This window comes from Erpetoichthys calabaricus, chromosome 5 (assembly GCF_900747795.2).
Source record: "Erpetoichthys calabaricus chromosome 5, fErpCal1.3, whole genome shotgun sequence".
Lineage (NCBI taxonomy): Eukaryota > Metazoa > Chordata > Cladistia > Polypteriformes > Polypteridae > Erpetoichthys > Erpetoichthys calabaricus.
In genome coordinates, this window is record NC_041398.2 from 250,635,156 (window position 1) to 250,648,460 (window position 13,305).

Genomic DNA, 13,305 nt, shown 5'->3' on the forward strand with positions numbered 1-13,305 from the left:
CATCAAGGCGCTATATAACCTGACATTCTGATAGCCTTCTTCATTGCCTCTGAACACTGCCTGGTAGTTGATCATGTTGAGTCCACTACGACTCCTAAATCCTTCTCATAAGCTGGACTCTCGATTTTCAGACCCCCCATTGTGTATTCAAACCCCATATTTTTACTTCCTATGTGTAATTCTTTACATTTACTGACATTAAATTTCATCGTCCACAAATCTGCCCAAGCCTGTCTGCTGTCCAAGCCCCTCTGTGATGATCTGATGGATTCTAAATTATCCACCAATCCACCTATCTTGGTATCATCTGCAGACTTAACCAGCTTGTTACTTATCTTCCTATGTAAATCATTTATAGATATTAAAAATAACAGCGACTCCACACTGCCCCCTGCTGGTCACCACTCTTAACATCACCCAATTCTGATGAGGTTCCTCTCACTGTCACCCTCTGCTTCCTGTGTCTGAGCCAATTCAGCACCCACATACCCGCACCACACCCTGAACTGCCGCTTCTTTTAGTTTGATGCCCACCCTCTCATGTGGCACCTTATCACTTCAGTCAGGTCTCCTCTTCATCTCCTAAAGGCTCAGCTCTTTAATTTGCTCTTCATAACTCATCGCCTGTAGTCCCGGAATCAGCCGAGTTGCTATTCTCCGGACTCTTTCTAGTGCTGCTATGTCCTTAGACATTGGTGTAGCTGTCTGTGCCTGGGTTCTAGGAAAGGTGCTATATAATGATAAATTGAAGTAAATTAGTGCTTGAATTGTCTGTGAGCAACAGCAACAAGGTAAGAGACACAAATTGATTTCACCATTCATGAAATTAAGAATTCAGAACCGGTCTCTAAACTTTTGCTACAGATAGATTTTTTTTCCTTTGTGCTATGAAGGCAAACAAACAACAATAATGGCAAAGTTGTGCAATAGTGACACATGGTGCCATTTGTGGTCACTAGGTGACACAAAGGCTCAGACAAAGGTATAAAAGCACAAGGTTCCTTATTGTGGGAAACTCTTCCTTCAAGCCTTTCCCACAAGTACAATTAAGCACAACAATGAGCACCAAGCAGGTCTCTCTTGTTGCTCTCTCCATCTCAGCCCAGCAAGCTTCTTGCTCCATCATCCTGACTCTGACTTCTCTTTTAATGTGACACTGGGGAGTACTTCCAGTGTCCCGTAAGTGTGGTCTGAAAGTACTTCTGGGAGAGGTGGAAGCCCCATGAAGTAAGGCTTCCCAGTCTCTTCAGCATCCTCCGGTGGCATCCACAGAACACAACAGGGCTGAGTTGACCAACTCCAAGTCCCATGATGGTCCGTGGGAATCTGGGGCACTGCTGCAACCCAGGGGGGAATGCCACCTAGGGGTCCTTCAATTGCGGAGGTATCCCAGCTGGGTGAGGTTCATAAAACATCTAAGCTTTCAAATCCAGATTGATTGTTTGACTTCGACTCCCCTCCTCCTCCACCATTCGTGGGTCATGTCTGCTCAATAACAGCTCATTCATTGGCTCCCATCATGTGAGATCATCATTGCTGAGGGTGGTCTGAGAGGGGAGTGCAATTAGAGAGTAAAGGGTTAAACACTAGCAGGTGGAATGTGTGCCTCCTGTTGGTGAAGATCTGAGGGTCTCCAGCTTAGCGGTAGCTTTATGAGCTCAGAGATCAGGGAGCAGCTAAAGGACCAGACGAGCAGCGGTGACGATGACAGTGTACTAACCGCTCTCTCTTTACTTCAACAGGAAAGACGAGAAAACACCACCGTGAATTCGTCTCCAAAGCCCTATCCAGAAGTCCGAGCCGATTCTGGGTTCTTTAATTCCTTCCGGTCCTACAGTGATGACGTCGCTCCATCCCAAGATCCTCAGTGCCTCCTTTCCCAGCATTCCCACTTCTGTTCCCACCGTGCTTCACTATACTCATTGTCTCTTTTGATGTACTTCATGGCTGACCGTTTGTTATTTGGATCAAGTGCTTTACGGAATCCCCAACCCTTAAAAGATTTTTCTGTGTTTTCTTCACAGAGCGTAAATGTAACAACCGATGAACTGGGGGGGCTTAGATATTAGATTGTCACCTACACTTCAAGAGCAAAGCGAAATCCTTACGCCACGTCTGTGGTGATGTGTGAATAAGAGTGAGAGAAGATAAAGAAATGAATGAAGAACTCAACTTGCCTGCAGCTCCTCCTAAACCAGCAGGTGGGTACAACACACAGGGCAGAGCTGATGGCTTAACAATGTTTTTAAAACAAAGGCGTAATGACAAGGAAGTTGTAAGGTGACGTGTGTTGTATCGTTGCTGTGAATCGCATTTACTTTAGTCCTGCATTTTAGTCTTTGATCGCCCAGTTATCGAGTTGGACGACTCGCACACTTGATTCACCAACCACAAGCTGTTTTATTATCTTTGGTTTTTTTTGTCAATTATTACCTACACTAATTGTGATTTATTTTAAAATTTTGCTTTTACTTAGTAGAAGAATTTGTCAGTTGCTATTAATGAAAGTGTTGGACAAATAAAAAACATAACAAGGAGGAAATACTTAAAGATCATTACAACGCAATGTTTAGCACATTCAGTGACTCCGTCTGTGAAGCACAATTACATTTAGACTGGCGCTGACTTCACAGAGGCACACAGCGGAGCGGAGGACTGGCAGAGGGTGGCAGCAAGAGTAGCGGGTTTGGGGGTGGCAAGTGGGGGGGCCGCCCCGGATGGCACTTTTGAGGTCCACCTGTCCCGTTCAAGCGGATTTGTCAAGGTATATTCTCCAGTTATATTTTGATAAAGTCGACATGTTATCTTGCAAAAATGTAGCTGAATACCGCAATGAGAAAATCCGGTGTATGTTAACATTATTTTTATTAAATTCGCACGCAGGTCTATACAGCGTTTGACGTAAACGGCCCACCACATGGCCCCACTCACCCCTAATGGCTGTCTCTGGGTGGCAGGCTGTGAGGACCGCAGTGACGCATGTGTAGAACGTGTGTCAGTCATCGGCAGTTTGGTGGCTGTATGACTGGTGTGTGAAGCCTCCCAGTTCCACTTTTCCCGTTTATCGCATCACTTTCCATACTGGGCACAGTTTCCATGAGCGGTCACGTCAAACTTTATATAAACGACACACTCAGACCACTCAGTAACTGCTAAACCTCCAAGACTGTGCATTTATGAGGAATAAGGAGGACAACAACAACACGCCATGACTTTATAAATGTCAATAAAAATCATTACATTAAACAAGTGCAACGGCATGCTTTATAAGAGAATTATAAAATAAATAATAAATAATCCAATATATTAACCCCTTGTGGATGTGTGTGTTTCTTCTTTATAGATGGTTTGATAGATAGATACTTTATTAAATTCACACACTCCAGCAGCAGCATACTGATAATAACAATATTAAATTAAAGAGTGATAACAATGCAGGTATACAGACAGACAATAACTTTGTATAATGTTAACGTTTACCCCCCCGGTGGAATTGAAGAGTCGCATAGTGTGGTGGAGGAACGATCTCCTCAGTCTGTCAGTGGAGCAGGACGGTGACAGCAGTCTGTCGCTGAAGCTGCTCCTCTGTCTGGAGATGATCCTGTTCAGTGGATGCGGTGGATTCTCCATGATTGACAGGAGTCTGCTCAGCGCCTGTCACTCTGCCACAGATGTCAAACTGTCCTGCTCCGTGCCTACAATAGAGCCTGCCTTCCTCACCAGTTTGTCCAGGCGTGAGGTGTCCCTCTTCTTTATGCTGCCTCCCCAGCACACCACTGCAACGAAGAGGGCGCTCACCACAACCATCTGATAGAACATCTGCAGCATCTTATTGCAGATGTTGAAGGACGTCAGCCTTCTAAGGAAGTATAGTCGGCTCTGTCCTCTCTTGCACAGACCATCAGTATTGGCAGTCCAGTCCAGTTTATCATCCAGCTGCACTCCCAGGTATTTATAGGTCTGCACCCTCTGCACACAGTCACCTCTGATGATCACGGGGTCTATGAGGGGTCTGGTCCTCCTAAAATCCACCACCAGCTCCTTGGTTTTGCTGGTGTTCAGTTGTAGGTGGTTTGAGTCGCACCATTTAACAAAGTCCTTGATGAGGTCCCTATACTCCTGCCCACTCCTAATGCAGCCCACCATAGCAGTGTTGTCAGTGAACTTTTGCACGTGGCAGGACTCCGAGCTGTATTGGAAGACCGATGGCTGAACAGGACCAGAGAAAGTCCAGTCCCCTGCGGTGCTCCTGTGCTGCTGACCACAATGTCAGACCTACAGTTCCCAAGACGCACATACTGAGGTCTGTCTGTAAGATAGTTCACGATCCATGCCACCAGGTATGAATCTACTCCCATCTCTGCCAGCTTGTCCCTGAGGAGCAGAGGTTGGATGGTGTTGAAGGCGCTAGAGAAGTCCAGAAACATAATTCTTACAGCACCACTGCCTCTGTCCAAGTGGGAGAGGGATCGGTGTAGCATGTAGATGATAGCCTCCTCCGCTCCCATCTTCTCCTGGTATGCAGACTGCAGAGGGTCGAGGGCGTGTTGAACCTGTGGCCTCAGGTGGTGAAGCAGCAGCCGCTCCATGGTCTTCATCACATGTGACATCAGAGCGACAGGCCAGAAGTCATTCAGCTCACTAGGACGTGATATCTTTGGGACTGGAGTGATACAAGATGTTTTCCAAAGCCTCGGGACTCTCCCCTGTTCCAGGATCAGGTTGAAGATGCGCTGTAGAGGACTCCCCAGCTCCAATGCACAGGCCTTCAGCAGTCGTGGCGATACTCCATCTGGACCCGCTGCTTTGCTGGCTCCTCAGCTGTCTGTTCACCTGGCTGCTGTAATTGTGGGTGGGGGGGAACTCTCAGCAGAGGGATGTGTGGAGGGTGCAGTACTCCGAGGTGAGAGTGAGAGTGGGTTAGGGTGGTCAAACCTGTTAAAGAAGTCATCTGGTTTGCTCTCTCCACATCTCTCTTGATGGTGGCAACCCACGTCGAGCTGCAGCCAGTGATGATCTTCATCCCATCCCACACTTCCTTCATGCTGTTATTCTGCAACTTCTGCTCCAGCTTTCTCCTGTACTGCTCCTTCGCCGCCCTGAGCTGGACTCGGAGTTCCTTCTGCACACTCTTGAGCTCATGCTGATCACCGCCTTTAAAAGCCCTTTTCTTCTGGTTCAGACGGCCCTTGATGTCACTTGTAATCCATGGCTTGTTGTTAGCATAGCAGCGTACAGTTCTTACTGGAACTACAATGTCCATACAGAAGTTGATGGAGTCAGTAGTGCAGTCAACAACCTCCTCGATGTTCTCACTCTGTGACCCCTGCATTATAGAATTCCACATTCCCAGTCCAATGTCAGCTTATTTTGCACACACGTATCTAATGCCATCTGCAGGGAACGGGGGGTCATTTTCATTACAGGGACTTTTAAAGAGAGCGCCACCTGGTGGCTCAGAGTGTCACATCTCAGCCAGGGTTCTTCCACTCCTGCATTTCTGTCAGTTGGGCTAACCATTCATTCCAGTGAAGCACACAAAGGTTTAGAGATTTGAACCCGTGCTTCAGTGTGTTTGCACACTTACTTCTTTTTAAACTGCATATTCAAGCCCTAATGTTTGTATAATCTGATAGCCCTAGAAGGGTCAATAATAGAAAGTATGCTGCCCGGCTCTTTATAGCGAAATCTCAAACTGCCCCCATGTGAATGTGTGCATTCTGGGTGTCCTGTGATGGGAGAGGGTCCTTCCTGGGTGGCCCCAGAGGTCTTAAATTGGATTCAGCAGGTTGGACATCCTGATCAACAGCAGACGTCATACATTTTTAATCAGGTGATGTCCTCCACCTCTAACAGACTCTCAGACTGGCAGACCCTCATTTCCAGGGATCATCTACTGTGCGTGTGGCCAGGGCTAACGCCATCATTAAGGCGAATTTGGCACATCACAAGGGGTGGGAGGGGGACCCAGCCACGTGGATCAGCTGCCAAACAGTCAGTTGGCACAATAATAAGCTTGGTCCAGGGCACGAAATTACCTTGCCCTGGCACGGTGTGTGGCATGACATCACAGTGCAGAGCTCATTCTGCCCAGCATTTAAATGCAGAAGTGGATGATGTTGCCACGCTGGTGTCACGCCGTCCGCAGGCCGCTCACCCCTCCATGGTGTCCCACTGGTTTGTCTAAACACACAAATACGCTTTGTGTGATCTCGGCCCGGCCTGGCACTAAACCGCAAGTGAAGACGAGGCATGCAGTTTGACTGTGTGTGACATTTTCAGTCTCAGCAAGCAAAGCTCTTCAAATATGACATCAGGCAGCTGACAACTTGTTGACGGGGATCTCGATGGGACGCATCGTGACATGTGACCCATAACTCACACCCCCCCCCACACCCCCCGAAGTCAGTAGCCTAATCCCTCAATGAGAATGAAATCACTTCAGAGGTTAAAAACACCGTTGGGACTTTGTCATCCAGTCTTCTGGACATAAACAGGACAGTGAGACAGCGGGTGCGTCACCAGACCGCCGGCCAGAGGTGCAGGCAGCGTCAGCCGCTGGATTACTCCTAATACTTTAATGGTGTGTTGATCCACACGACTAAACCGACACATCGGTAAACACAAATGTCTGCCTGACATAATCCAGGAAAGCCTTGCAAGCTGCAAAGTCGGCATTTTATTTATCTTGGAGGAAACATCAGCTTCAGAAAAGCCGCTTGACACACCGAGACGGATCAAAAGAAAACGCTGGCACCGCTTCAGTGGTCCGCCTGCTGCAGGCCTCCCACACTTTCTCTGTTGTGGACATGGATTTCAAGTAAAGCCATCAGCCTGGCAACCCCACTGCTCTCCCTGTGTCCCGGTAGGAGTTTCTCCAGGTGCCTGGCAACTCTGCACTGGACTGGCATGAGCGACAGTGCCCTGCAGTGCACCATGGACCAAGGGTTTCATTCCTGCCTTCCCTGTGATGTTCCCAGTGTCAGCTCAGGGTGCCTGCAACTCTATAAGCTGATTATTAACAACTCTTATGATGGATGGACAGGCTACACAATCTCACGTCCAGCTGGCAGGGCTGATCCCCGCCTTGAACCCAAAGCTGTCTGGATAGGCTCCATCCTTAACTGGATTAACCAGGTCTGACATCACATTCTCCAAACCAGATGGTTGAACTACAGCACTGCACCTTGTAATCATTCTCCACTGAGACATGAGGGGGCGCTGTGTGATAATGAAGCTCTTCTCCTTCCCTTTCAGCGGATGCATGTCCACCCATGACGTCCCTTCTGGGGTCAGACCACCTGGACACACCTCTTCCTCCCAGAATCCGTCATAATTGGAAACACCACCGTCTTGGGCAGTCTGGCTGAACTTCAGAACGACTCAACTTGTTTTCATTTATGCCTTTTGCCTATCATTTCATATTCGGGGTTTGTCTATGCGGTCCCAAACCTCTTTCTGTGGCGTAGTCGGCAGGATCATCATGGGATAACACGATGAGTAGGTATGTCAGCTGAGAATAATAAGACATCAACATCTCCAAACCAGATGGAGTCATCCATTAGGATTCAGTTTAACTACAGCGCTGCACCTTTTAAACATTCCCCTGCACATCCCCAGAGTGTCCACTAGAGGTCTCTTCATGGTCGAGGAGTGAAACCCGCTGCATTAGCTGCAACTCAAGCCTGGCAAACTCAGACAAACTTAGTGCAGCCATAGGATTGAAGTGTGCCACTGTGATCTGGGAAGTTTATTCCAACACACACACATAAAGTCGAAGCCACACCGACCAGCTGACTGGGTGACACCACCGTGTATTGGCAAGGTTGGCACCAGACTACACAGTGGGATCAGAATCAAGAGATCACAGACACAAAAAGATGGCATTTCAAAAAACACACATACACACGCAAAAATCAATGCCCCAATCAAAAATAGTGAAAGATATTTACAGTGCTTCGTGCCAGTCTCAAAATGAAAATAATCAAAGACAATTAAACACAAAAACTGTAGCATTCCTAAAAAAAAAAATAGGAAGAAGCTACACAAAACAAAGTCGAAAAAATCCCAAAAATATTCACAAGAAAAAAAAAAACAGAGAAAAAAGTGCACCGCAAACCCAAAGTATAAAATCCCTCCATGAAAACAATGCTACAGCTAGGAGTTCAAATAGTTATGTACAAAAGAGAATACTGTACTGTACATACAAATAAGGCACAAGCCGCTGTGTTTGGTATACTGTAAAAACCGCTATGCCGAACCTGCTCTCCATCTGTCTGAGTCCAAAGACTCAGACTCAGACTCAGACTCAGACCTAGAGGCACAAAGTGCCTTTTAAACCCAGTGGCGTAGCTAGGGGTGGCAAGGGGCGACATCTGTCCCCGGGCGCAGCATCCAGGGGGCGCCATTTTAAAATTTTCTTCCCCTTCCCCATTGCACTTTGGCAAACAGGAGGGGGCGCGAAATCTTCAGTTGTCCCCGGGCGCTACGCCTCTGTTTATACCCGCGGGCCAAGTCATTCCTGCTTCGTGCTGCTCTCCTTTTATAAGAGCGGCGTTCTGCGCATGTGCTGCGCTCAGCTCCTGCAAAGCGCGCATTATTAGGGCTCATTTATATGGCAAGACGAGTTCCCAGCGTTCATTTGATGCGTTCTCTGAGCAGGTCCTCAGAAAGTAACAGTTTCAGTACCAGCAAAAAAGTCGGAGGGCGCAGTGGGCTAAAAGTTAGAATGTGACGTCAGAGTCTCAGTTTACTATCCACATGTGACAGAAAGCCGCTTTGCGGATCCCACGAGATCGGTGTGCGCGCTTCGATGTTTGGTGAGTGGTTCGAGGTGGTGAAGCAAAATGCCGACATACAGATGCATTCGTGGTGCTTTTATATTCAAGCATCGCATATTCCCGATCGTAATGACACGAAACATTTTAAAAGTCTCACATGCCATCTTTTGTGCCGTTTTTTTTTTTTTTTTTTTTTTGCAATTTCACAACAGCAACATAATGTACAGCAACAGAGAAAAAAAATTAAGGACATGGTGAAAACGTGTATTTTGTGATTAAAATTGAAATTTCGGCTTTAATCTCGAGATGTCCACTTTAACCTCGTAGTTTACTTTATCATTAAAGCAGACCGTCGTAAACGTCATCCGCAGTTTTTAATCGCTATGGCAAGCAACAATAGATCACCACACAAAACACATTAAAATGTATGATATTCCAACTCTTTACACATTCAGAATCCTAAGATGTATACTTCATGATAAAATGCATTAAAGTATGTTACATTTTACAGATAAATCGTTAATTTCGTTTAAATAATGAATACTGTTAATAATTACACACATGGGGGTGACACGGTGGCGGAGCGTTAGCGCTGCTGTCTCGCAGGGAGTCACGTCGCTGGTATTCCCTGCTTGGATTCCACACTGTGCTCCGGTTTCGTTCCAAAAATATGCAGATTTGTGGATTTGGTGCCGCTAAAATGACGCTAGTGTAGGTGTATGCTTGTATTCACTTTGCGATGAACTGAGCCCCCATACAGGGATGGTTTCTGCCTCGTGCTCAATGCTTGCTGGAATGGACACATCCCTGGATTGATGGATTTAATCATTAAACATCCTTATCAGAGATATTGCGGTAAGGTGTCATCGGAATTTAATGGATGTTCCAGGCAATCCACAACACAGAGAAGCCGAACCTGTTCTCACCGTGATGATATCTCGCACTGCCACCTGCTGGATTCCTCCTGATTTACGTAAAGTACGCGCGCGAGTATAAACAGTACAACACTTGCGTAGCAGGAGCGTGCGCTGCAGCAGGCGTCGTGTCGCGTGAAATATAAACCCGGCCTAACTTCGCTAATGGCAGGTGGCTGTAGAGACGCTTGACTTGATTGACTGGCACGCGCATTGTCCTGCCGCAGACATGAACGAGCGGCGCGCTCGACCCGTCGCCGGCGGAGTCCCACTGCGGGGACCTGCCAAAGCCAAAGTTACAAATCCTCGGGGAAGAGCAGCCCCATCATTTCGGGAATTTAAACGGCTGAGCGCTTTTTATTTTTACGTTGTCTTTACACTTTTTACTTAGAGCTTTTCTTTTAAAGTGGTAATACCTGGCAGGAGGATCACCACACTGCCAGGGAGATGGACAGAAACACGTGAAGGACGACGCAGGCGCGCTACTTTAAAAGGTGCGCACGTTCCCTGTTTGGGTCTCAGTCTGAAGAAGCCATTAAGTAATTAGAGCAGGCGGTGTGCTGCTCAGGTGACAGCTGGCAACACCTGGCGAGATTTTGACAAACAAGATCGGCTAATTTGCTGCGGAAAATACTTTGCTAAAATTTTGCGGATCTAACAAGTCACTGGCAGCTACCAGTGACATCTTCATCATCGTCAGCAATCTCCAATAGATTATCAGTTCATCTCTTTCTATTTCATCTACCAAGCTGTCGTAACTCAAGAAGCTCTAAAGATCATTGCGTACTCTGCTGTCTACAACCTGGCAAAAGTAATCAACAGTACATGATCAGCCAATAGGAAGAGGCTTTGAGTGACGAGCAGTGACGCCATCATGAACGGAGGTGTTGGGTAATTAATAGCAAATGTGCCATTCGGTCAGTTTGAAACGAAGCCAGCGGATCACGGCATTCTTCAAACAAATCAAAACGATGAAGATGTAGTTCATATACTCACGTATAAGGCGGGTCTTGAAACCCAAAAAGTTGATCATAAAATCAGACCCCGACTTATACGGCTTTTCAAAAATACGACACTTTTTTTTTTCCATCTTCTTGTCTCCTCTAATCTCTCACCGGTTTCTCCGACACATCGAATTTTGTCGCAGCTGCGCAGTTACTAATTTCTTTCGCCACTTCAACAACGTTTAATTTAAAACCAGCTTCATATTTTGTTCTGCTCGAACGCTCCATCATAGATAAGGGATGATCTTACGATAAAGGGGTGTGAGATACAAAAAAACATAAAACAGTGCAAACGTCACTTCAGAATAGTGCGGGTATCACCGTGTGGTCACGTAGGCACGAGAGAGGGAGAGGTGAGGGGCACACGCTGGTACAGCGCATTGCCACACACACATAGAAATAAAGGCCGAGTGCTCCGTGGTGACTCTCTCAGGTGGGCGGGCGTCAGCATCTCAGAATCTCTTGGTCCAATAGCAGGAGTTTTCTGCATTCGACTTCTACAACCGACATTATAAAATACCAGAAATTATACAGTAAAATAGATGTGACTTAAACGTGACTATATATTTCAATTCAATGACTTTTAGTTAATTACGCATTTTTTCACAACTTGATGTCTTATTCAAACAAAAATGCTCAAAGTTTTAATGAGGTGTCCCACCTGTGTGCTTGGCTACCAGCTTAAGGACTTCTTCTTCTTCTTCTTCTTCTTCTTTCGGCTGCTCCCGTTAGGGGTTGCCACAGCGGATCATCTTCTTCCATATCTTTCTGTCCTCGTCATCTTGTTCTGTTATCCCCATCACCTGCATGTCCTCTCTCACCACATCCATAAACCTTCTCTTAGGCCTTCCTCTTCCCTGGCAGCTCTATCCTTAGCACCCTTTTCCCAATATACCCCTCATCTCTCCTCTGCACATGTCCACACCAACGCAATCTCACCTCTCTGATTTTGTCTCCCAACTGTCCCACCCGAGCTGACCCTCTAATGTCTTCAGATTTCCTCCCACAGTCCAAAGACATGCAGGTTAGGTGGATTGGTGATTCTAAATTGGCCCTAGTATGTGCTTGGTGTGTGGGTGTGTTTGTGTGTGTCCTGCAGTGGGCTGGCACCCTGCCCAGGATTGGTTCCTGCCTTGTGCCCTGTGTTCGCTGGGATTGGCTCCAGCAGACCCCAGTGAGCCTGTGTTCGGATTCAGTGGGTTGGAAAATGGATGGATGGATGGACATGACGGGGCACTGTGTGATAACGAATTCTCTTCTCCTTTCCCTTCTGCAGAACAAAAAGTCTGATGCATTTCCACCCATGACGTCTGTTCTGCGGTCCGACCACCTGGACCCACCTCTTCCTCCCAGAATCCTTCATAATTGGAAACGCCACCATTTTGGACAGTCGACTCAATGTGTTTTTTATTTATGCCTTTTGCCTATCATTTAATAGTCCGGGTTTGTCTGTGCTGCTTCAGACCTCTTTCTGTGGTGTAGTCGGCAGGATCATTGCAGGATTTCAGACGTCGGAAAGATCATACAGGTGATGGCGGTGGAGATTCGATCCCTGAAAGTCCAGGTGGGGCAACGGCAGACCGTCTGTTTCAATTGACAGCGTGATTGTGTCTGTGGCTCAGTGTTCTTTATGCCTTTTGCATACCATTTAATATTCACAGTGGGCATGTGGGGCCCCAGACCTCTTTCTGTGTCTCTTGTGTCATTTCCATGGTTATTGTTGGGAAGCCATTTTTATAAATATCAGATTTTCATTCAGGAAACCCCAACCATTAATTTCCTACATTTCAGTGTGTGCATTGGTTATATCAGACCCCTCATCAGCCCAGGTGCCCTCTGTACACTTCTGCCCTCTTGATACCCCAGGGAGCTCCTGCACACTAGAGGGCCTCACTTATAAAACTTTGCATGGAAAAATTGAGCTTGCTAAAATAGCAGGAAAATGTGTACGCCAAAAAAAAAAAACCAAATGACATTTATAAAACGTGCCGTACGCACATCTCTACGCCATTTACTGTTTATAAATCACAATCCCCTTGTGAATGTGCATATGTGAACACGCCTCAAACACCGCCCTGAAACATCCATATATGGTGTATGCTAATCAGCCTCATGCATATACAATCACAAGGCCACAGAACTTCATTGGCCGGTAGAGCAGCCTCTCCCCCCTGACTGGTTGAGACCCCGCCCCCTGCATTCAAAACCATCTGTCTGTGCTCCTCCACTGAGCGCGCCCAACCATGTGCAGCATGTGTTCTGGGGGTCCGGGAAAGGCATAAGGCCCCAGCGTCTGAGCGGGTAGCCACTGTCACCTGGCGCATGTCATGAGGTGATTGCTGTCACATATGAAACATTGGGGGCTCGGCCAGTGACCTCGCCATCACACCATTCACCACGGCCAGCACCCTCATGTCTGCCAAGTCTATTAAATGAATGACAGGGCTGACCTGGACCACTGAGACAAGACACTGGTTAGCCACATCTTGGATGACTTGTGACTTAATGGAATGTCACAGCTCAGGGTTCATCCTCGCCAGGTTCCCTTTCTTCAGTACAAGGGCTCAGATCACGTTAGGAGAACCGGACCCTGCTGCAAGTGGACAT